Source organism: Triticum aestivum, chromosome 4A (genome assembly GCF_018294505.1).
Source record: "Triticum aestivum cultivar Chinese Spring chromosome 4A, IWGSC CS RefSeq v2.1, whole genome shotgun sequence".
NCBI classification, from domain to species: Eukaryota; Viridiplantae; Streptophyta; class Magnoliopsida; order Poales; family Poaceae; genus Triticum; species Triticum aestivum.
This window is the reverse complement of record NC_057803.1, coordinates 636,936,710-636,945,254: the sequence shown is the minus strand read 5'-3', so window position 1 is coordinate 636,945,254 and position 8,545 is coordinate 636,936,710. Positions and strand designations below refer to the sequence as shown.

The 8,545-nt window shown below is 41.7% G+C and overlaps 1 long non-coding RNA gene across 1 annotated transcript; it reads right to left on the bottom strand.

Annotated features, from left to right (window-relative positions):
• Positions 1 to 4,249: 4,249 nt before the first annotated feature.
• Positions 4,250 to 8,232, bottom strand: LOC123082810 (uncharacterized). Its single transcript, XR_006439129.1, has 6 exons — positions 8,034 to 8,232; positions 7,878 to 7,963; positions 7,446 to 7,569; positions 5,582 to 5,691; positions 5,405 to 5,457; positions 4,250 to 4,547 (listed from the first exon to the last, which is right to left on the bottom strand). It is a non-coding gene; the product is annotated as an uncharacterized lncRNA (long non-coding RNA).
• Positions 8,233 to 8,545: the final 313 nt, after the last annotated feature.

The window sequence follows — 8,545 nt, the reverse complement described above, 5'->3', positions numbered from 1 at the left end:
CCTTTTTCCTTCTTTCCTGCATGTCAATGACCCAAAACATGCAACAGGCCTGACCTGCAATAATGAGTTTTGCACTGTACATGAACTGCATAGAACCCGGTTTCGTAAGGCTGCGCCGGACCACATAACAATTCGACAAAAGGCCTAACGAGAGACACTGAAATATTCTTTCTATTCCACAGCACAAACATGTCACTTTGTTTATAAGGACCAGAGAAGTATCATAAACCACATGATCTAGCATGTACACTGACAAAAAATAGCAATTCTAAAGCAGAAGGGCCTAGGGTCAAAGGAAACTGAAAATTACGGTTACCAAGCTGCTCAAATTACATAGTAGAAAATTATGTGCTCATCAAAGTTTCTTACGCAAGGGTAGAATCAATCAACAGTATAGCAGTAACTTGTAGAGAAAAAAGACAAACCCGAAAGGTATGGAGTGATACTTTAAATTCACTAAATATATAGTATGATTGCTCTAAAGTGCACACTGTAATTACACTTAAATTACTCTACTGTAAACCCGTTGAAATTACAGTGTAAATTACACTAAAAGTTGCACACGAATTACAGTGTAATTTCCGTAAATTTACATAGTAAATTACACTGAATTTGCACTATAATTTCCATTGCACTTAAATTACACAGTAAAATGCACGGGAATTCACATAAACTAACATTGTAATTCTCTGAACTTACAGTGCAAGAACCTTGAAATTACACTGTAATAACCATGAAATTGCACTGTTAAATGTCCCCCGAAATATAGTGAAACTGACACTGAAATGCCCTAAATTAACGTCACTGAGTGCTGCAACACAATACTTCAATCCTAAATGTGCAGAGCACGTCATACCCATGTATGCACTCCAAAAGTCTAGCAGCCAACTGAGCTAACTAATCTAATCAACCCTAAAAAGCAGCCAATCAAGGGATTAACCTCAAACTGCAGCAACCCCTAACTTGCCATGTATCATCCATGGGTGGATGAATCTGAAACAAAGCATAGTGCAACTCAAAGTAGAGGAGGGGGGAGGGCAGAGGTAGTGGGTGGGGCCTGAGAAGAAGTCACCGAAGAAGGAGGGAGGCTCCATGGGGCCTCTGCGTGGTGTGAAGAAGGATCTCCATCTCCATGGCGGCGTCCCATTCCACGGATGTGTGTGCCCCTCCTGCCGTCATCGCCGTCCGCGCCATGGCGACCTGCAAAAAAGGGAAGACAAGTGGCGTGAGGTAAGGAGGAGAGGGTGGGCGAAGAAGGAGGGGAGAGACCAACCTGTGCCGGATCCGGCCACCTCTGGCCTCGCCGTTGCTGGTTGTGGCGGATCCCGGCGAAGTTTTGGGGAGGCGCCCGAACCCAAGCCGTGGGGGAGGGTGGAGCCTTTGAGCGTCGGATCTAGATGATTAGAGCATCTACAGTCGGGCACCTCAAGCCTGGCTCATACACCCGGGTGGGCCACCCGGTAACGATTTTTCGATCCAGACGGGCTCCTTAAACGGGCCTCAAACGCCTGGGCTGACCGGCACCCCTCATATCCAGCCCAAATATGGGGCGCCCGGGCGCGCCCGCCACGTCGGACCCGTCAGCCCGACCCCATCGAAAATTGCGCCAAATGCACCAAACCCTTTCTCCTCCTCCCGCCGCCCTCCAACTTTTGCCGCACCCGAACCCTCGCCGTCCTCCACCCTTGCTCCCAATCCTCACCACCGGTCCCGATCCACCTTCGCGACGAAGACGCAGTCCGCCTTGTCCGTCGGCGTCCCTTCGTCGGCTCCGACTTGCAAGGCAGAGGACGCCGCCCGGAAGTTGCGGCAACGCCCGCAGCGAGAGAGGGAGGCGGCGGCGGCGCAAGGAGGTTCGGACATGGTGGACCACCAAGGGGTGGCGATCAAATGGGAACTCGAGAAGGCCAAGACATTTGGCTACATAGAGCTTGAGAAGGAGAGGTTGCAACTCTCACAGGACGTGGTGGATGCGATGATCATGTTGGCAGACGAAACCCTCTTGGATGAGCATGTAAAGAAGTGGCTTGCGGACAAGAAGAAGAAGATTAACGACCTGATATAAACATGACCCGTACGGATATAACCACAATTATTACGCGTAAAGATAATTATCAGCTGAATTCTCATAGAAATTATATGAATTATTATTTTGTTATCTGAAACAAAAATACAACACAATATTTTATATGCAGGATTAAAGAAGACATGCACAAACCTCGGGTGAAGATGCGAAATTTAATACAGAAGATTTACACTTGAGCATTATCGAATCAACATGCATTTGTTCGCTCGATCACTAATCGCTCAACTGCTCGCTCGGCCGCTGTTGCTGGCTCGCTCGATCGCTGCTCGCTCGATCGCTAATCGCTCGACTGCTCGCTCGACCGCTGCTGCTGGCTCGATCGGTCGCTGCTCGCTCCTTTGCTAGCCTTTTTTCTCTTGCAAGCACTTGTCGAAAAAACCATTGCTGTTTAAAAAAACTAAAAAGGGAAAATTTGCAAAATTAAAAAAATCAAAAAATTCATGAATTCATAATTGTACATGAATTTTCAAAAAAGTTGGCAAATTTGAAAACAAATATCGAGATTGAAAAAAGGTTCATCAAATTTGAAAAAAGTTCATCCAATTTGTAAAAAGTTCATCAAATTTGAAAATAAGTTCATTGAATTTTGAAAAAAAATATCGAATTTTAAAAAAGTTCACGAAATTGAAACGAAAAATGTTGTATTATTGAAAAAAATTACGAAGAAAAATAACAAAAACTAACAAAACCGTTCCAACAAAAAAACAAAAAAGGTACAAAGAAGAAAAGAAGGAAAAGCTATAACTAACCACGTCAACAGCAGGTGGCCTATTGGTTAGGTGGTGTGTGTTGAACCAGTCGATTGCCGGTTTGAATCATGGTACTTATCTCAATGCTCTAACGCCCACATCGAATATGGACCGAAGTGTCTCAGGACGTTCTGCGCCCTGTACCGTTAACACGGTATCGGACGCTGAGGGCGCCGGATAGGTTTTGCGCCCATTCATGGCCTTGTGTGTTGCGCATCTGGGCCTATAGTACCAATGAGGTAGTTTGCCACCGGATTGATCTGAGAAGTTTATTTTCAAATCAGATCGCGTGTGGGTCCGGCCAATTAGCAGGCCCGTCTTGACTTCCAAGAAAATAGATGAAGCGTTCTCCACGCCGGCCTTTAATAAATAGTCATCATATTCTAGGGTTTACGTGGGTTTTATTGTATTGTTTAGCCATGCTACAATTTCGCATCTATGAGACGTGTAGGACTACCGCCTTGTCAGATCCAAAGTGGAACCCCAACTTTTGATCTAGTTCATGTGCTTAATTTTTCATTCGCAATTTCAGATTGCAATTCACCTTTGTTCTTACCAGTTCTTTAGTTGCTTGCAGGAACTCAAACCTCGTCGTTCAGGTTGACCGTGCCTACGGCAAGGTCAATAACCATCGGAGATTGGTTTAGCGATTGTCGAGGCATATCATCGGGTATTGTATAGCCGGATCGTCAAGATCAGAATCCACCAAATTGATAGTTATCCTCACTCCCATCGAAACATTGGGCCGCCGTCACATAAGTGGTATCAGTTTTTAGTTTCATCGGTGAGAGATTTACAGTTTTGTTAGATTAGTTTATTTTTCATGTCCTATAACCCAAAAAAAGCCAAAAAAGAAAGAAAGATTAGTTCATCCTTTACACCTATCTTTTTAGCCTTTAGCAAATTTTGCATCTAGTACTTGCGTAGTTGAATTTTTGGTTGCATCATCCTACAAATAGTGCTTGTTTAGATTTGTACGAGAAAATTTTGTCTACTAGATCAAACTTTTTTTTTCTCCACCATAGTTTCCGCCGCAAGCTCGTCCATAATCTGAAAAAAAAACTATCAAAATTGCATTGGATTCCTTTGTTTTGCGTGCAATCCGACATCCCATCTATTACACGTCGTTGCTGTCCGCCCTGACGCGTACAGCAGCGCCGTGTTGCATCAGACATCAGTTCCACTCGTGTCTGTCCTCAAGCGCCAGTTTCTTGTTCGCATGGTGCTCCACTTTATAGCCACGTAGGTTTGCTTTGTATAGACAGCATCATCATAACTAGATTGCGCGAGAGTGCTGATCCCAACCGATAATAATAAAGTGAAGAAGAAACATTCAATTACCCCATGCATCCCATTGGTCCAGCACGGAAAGTCTAAAATTATGCTTAATCACTCAATATATCATCACATATACCCATTGTTGTAAGCCATGTATTTTTATACGTTTTAGCTCAAAACCAAACCAAACTGGTGAACAGGATAATATTATATTTCATCACAAAGCATAAAGACCCGATTCATACCATACGATCCAGTCATAATGATCGCCCATGACAATAAGTTCATTACAATGGATAGAGTCTAATATACAAAAAGACCAGATTGATAGAGCAGTACACGAAACATATATGGTTCGGCTATGGCATAACATCAGACTACCTATATATATGGATAGAGAGTTTGGTCTGACTGCCTTGTCGCCCGGCTCCTCCCTGCGTTGTAAACACATGTTGATCGACAGTATGTGTTATACAAAGAATCCATAGTGTGCCATACGAAAATCATCACAGCAAGAATACAGTTCTTTTTCTAACCCTCATGCCTTATGAATAGTGTTAGTTATCTGGCAAATAAATATCTCCTATTATTACTACTCGCATAGTGAACATGCTAAATAATCATGTTAACAAATGACAATAGTTAAAAGTTGATAATGCAAAAGGAATGTGTTAACAAATGACAAAAGTTAAAAGTTGATAATGCAAAAGACTTAAACAAACAGATTATATAAAAGCAAAACTGACAGTCTGCTGAAGGTTTATACATCCAAGCAACAAATACAAGTAATAACACTCCAAAAGCTCTAGGCTATTATTTGATATAAGACCATTTTTTCGCAGCAAATACATAACTTGAACCGATAAAAGAGGTAAATGTTTTAACATTATCACAGCACTGGGGCTATATTATTCCTTATTATGGAGTCGGAATCACTTGCCCATAAAAAGCCGTAAAGATTGATGTAATATTTTTCATCTAACATAAAAACCACCAATCCATCTTAGCAAGTAGTAATAACGGGAAGTCAACTCTTGTGAGAAAGTAACTACTCAGTCACTCTATTTAGACTACATTAGCAGTCACTTCCAAAATTTCAGGAAAAATGTCATAGTCCAGAAAGTGCATCGAGTTTAACATGCCATTAAACTGAACCGAGGTAACAAGTTCACTTCCCAACCGTTTTAGGCATCTCGGATTTACACACAATCTACACATTTGCTCATCACACAAATTAGGAGGCAACAATAATGATATACCCATCAAGTTCACTGCAATCTTTTTATCCTACCTGAGATGTAGCCTGCAGGTGGACGTTGGATTCAAGGTTGCCTGGCCCCAGAACTGAAACAGTAGCAGGCAATTATGAGAGTTATTAACAAGAAAATAAATATGCATTGGTGGTTAAAGAAAATGTCGCGACAGATGGCCAGAGATAACAGTTACTACTATTGTTGAAATAACTTACAGTGGGACAATGCACAAGCTTGACTGTTCACAAGAAATAAATAATATCTTGTTCTTCTTCCACTACACCGAACTCTCCCGCGAGATTATTCCTCCCCTCCTTCCTCAGATCTGCCACAATTGTATTTAGAAAATGCACGAGGACATCCTCAATTTCCCAAAGGATGTCGCCTACTGAGCAGTACATGTAGACAATTATGTCCAAGCCTATCAGGCTATAAACTATTATGCTCAACTGAAAAAGCAAATATTGAAATAATAGTTATTTCAAATTTCTTTTATGTGCCCTGCACAAGGTTTTATAAGTCTGTATAATTAATCCATATACAAATAAACATATATTTAGTATTTCTATATGGTTGAGATCTAGGACATTGTTTACCAAAACTTTGTTACTATGATAGGTTCTTCAAATGTGCCAAACATATAAGTTTTTTCCCACTCCCTACGGTTGTAAGGTCATGTGTTAACTAAAGATCGACAGTCAACACCAAATCTTTATGTCCATAAAATGCGAAAGGGACAACCTTTTTACTGATTAGTTTCAAAGTCAACTAACATGTATTGATGGTTTGTATGGAATATATATTTTAATTAAATTGTCTAGATAGATGTACACACCTCAAGAAAAATAGCAAGGAGAGACTATAATCATCTGGTCTGAGCATCAGTATAGGTGTTGGCTAAGACTTGTTACCATAAAACCTATATTCTGTAAGAACATCATCATAAAGAGAGGTGATATCGCTCCATCCATACTCGATATATTAATCATAGAATAGGCTTTCTCCAAAACACAAATGCGAGTATCTTGAGATAGTTTCTCAAGATATGAAGAATGAGAATGGATCACAGTACATATATGCACACAGTAATAGCATTAAGTGTCAATAGCCACAGAGAAAAGAAAGAAGGGAATTGTCCATCATGTGGGTGATCATAGTGATTGAGATATCGACAATGTGGGTGAGTGCCCTATAACCTCAGCCTTGCTGATGAGTATATCTAGGTGCATCCAAAATATATATGATTATTTTTGTTCTGTGCTACATGGAAAGTGCATAGAGCTCATTTGCTTTGCCTCATATGATTTTAAATTCTACATAATACTTCAATAGATGATAAACCTAAAGAATATGTTTTTGGTTATGTTAGTTGGAGGCTTTACTTAGAACGCATTTGTCAAAACATGTTGTGTTTCAGCTTTAATAATAACTAAATCATTGCTTCATGAATTCAGCTAACTCTACCGCAAATACCAATTAAATTTCTCTTGATACGGGGTAACTAATTGAGCCATAGAAAAACAAAACTTGGAATGTCAAAAGGACGTAGACAGAGTCTATACAGATATCACGACACAACAAGATATAAAATAGGATGTAATAGTGACTATGCTTTATTTCTAGTAAAACTATCACAGAGAAAGAAAATTGTTGCACAAACAATCCTCTCTTTTTCATATGTGATTGGACAAACAACCATATGTTTTCATGTGTAACAAAAACACTAATTACAACTCAAACAGTAGAAATTCTAATCAAGGCCCCCTTCCATACACAAAGGAACAAAACCACCAACATTTCCATGCACAAAGGAACAATAATGTTAGGCCCTACCTGAATCCAGACAAGGAAAAAAAAGCATATATTTACACCCCATCAAAAAACAAGCATGGAAACAAAGGAACTACAAAAATATAAAGCATAGAGAATAGTACATTTGCCCTTTACCAGAAAAGGAAAGCCTCATTGGCCAACCAGGGCAAGCAGAACATGGTAAGCCCCAAAACACAAATTGCCATGCAACCATACACCCAGCTCTGGACAAGAAGATGCATGGATAGGAGGAGAAGAGGGGTTGACCTGCAGATCCGTGAATGGAGACACGGGAGGGTGCTGATAGACGGTGTGCAGGCCCAACACCGGCTTGCCGCTCAGCCGGCGGAGACGACATTGAGCCCTCAATGCATCGACGGCTTTGTGTTCGCTGTATGGAGCCGCAGAAAAAAGGAGATCAGAACTGTGTATATATGGACATCTATGAGAGAGTGAACACTGGATGCAGAGGAGAAAATGGAACCAAATGGTGATCATTACTATTCAACTTGAAAGGAAGCGCAGTTTATATCCATGATTTCCCTCTTGTGAAGCAAGCATCAAACAACACAGAAGTAATGAAATTGCACATTCAAATAGAACAATACATGACATGCTCTTGTGTCGAGAACAATTGCAAGTATTTTGTGCACATCACATCAGATTTGCAGGGGTAGCTCGAGAACGGGTGGGGCTCACCACATGTGGGGGTAGCAGGAGGAATAGGCAGAGCAGCCTTGAGGGCCCGTCCACCTGCAGAAGCAGCTTGTCCTCATCGGAGCAACCTTCACATAAAACAAACGCAGGAATCAGAATAAGAGGAGATGAAGAAACAAAGAAGAGATTCATGCCCACCCAGAATAGTCAGAGATCCACCCAGAACAAAGACCATAATAAACTAAGAGCCTAATCAGGTTGTCATGGTTAAGAACATATATAGCAGAACAATTAATGATTGATGCTGCTAAATCAACAACCCAAAGCTGAAGCTTTTTTTGATACATGGCTGCTGGAAACATGCAAATACAATGAATTAGAGCATCTCCAGCCGTTGGAGCCCCCCAAGACAATCGCCGGGCCAAATATAGCACGTCCTGGGGGGCAAAACACCTTCACCGAATGAAAGCGAGGACCGTTTCCCAGCCGTTGGTGCCCCCAGGACAGTCGCCAGGCAAAAAGTGAATGAGTGGACCAGAAAAAAAATGATACATGGAGGAATATGATTGGCTGTTGCTTCCGCCGGCGCCCCTAGTAGCCCCCCAGCGCGTTGGGTGTGGCCTGGGTTCACGGCACCTTTTTGAGGTCTTGGGGGCATGGCCGGGCCTTTTTTTGCCATTTTTAGCTCGCCGGCAGAAGAAAAGGCGCCT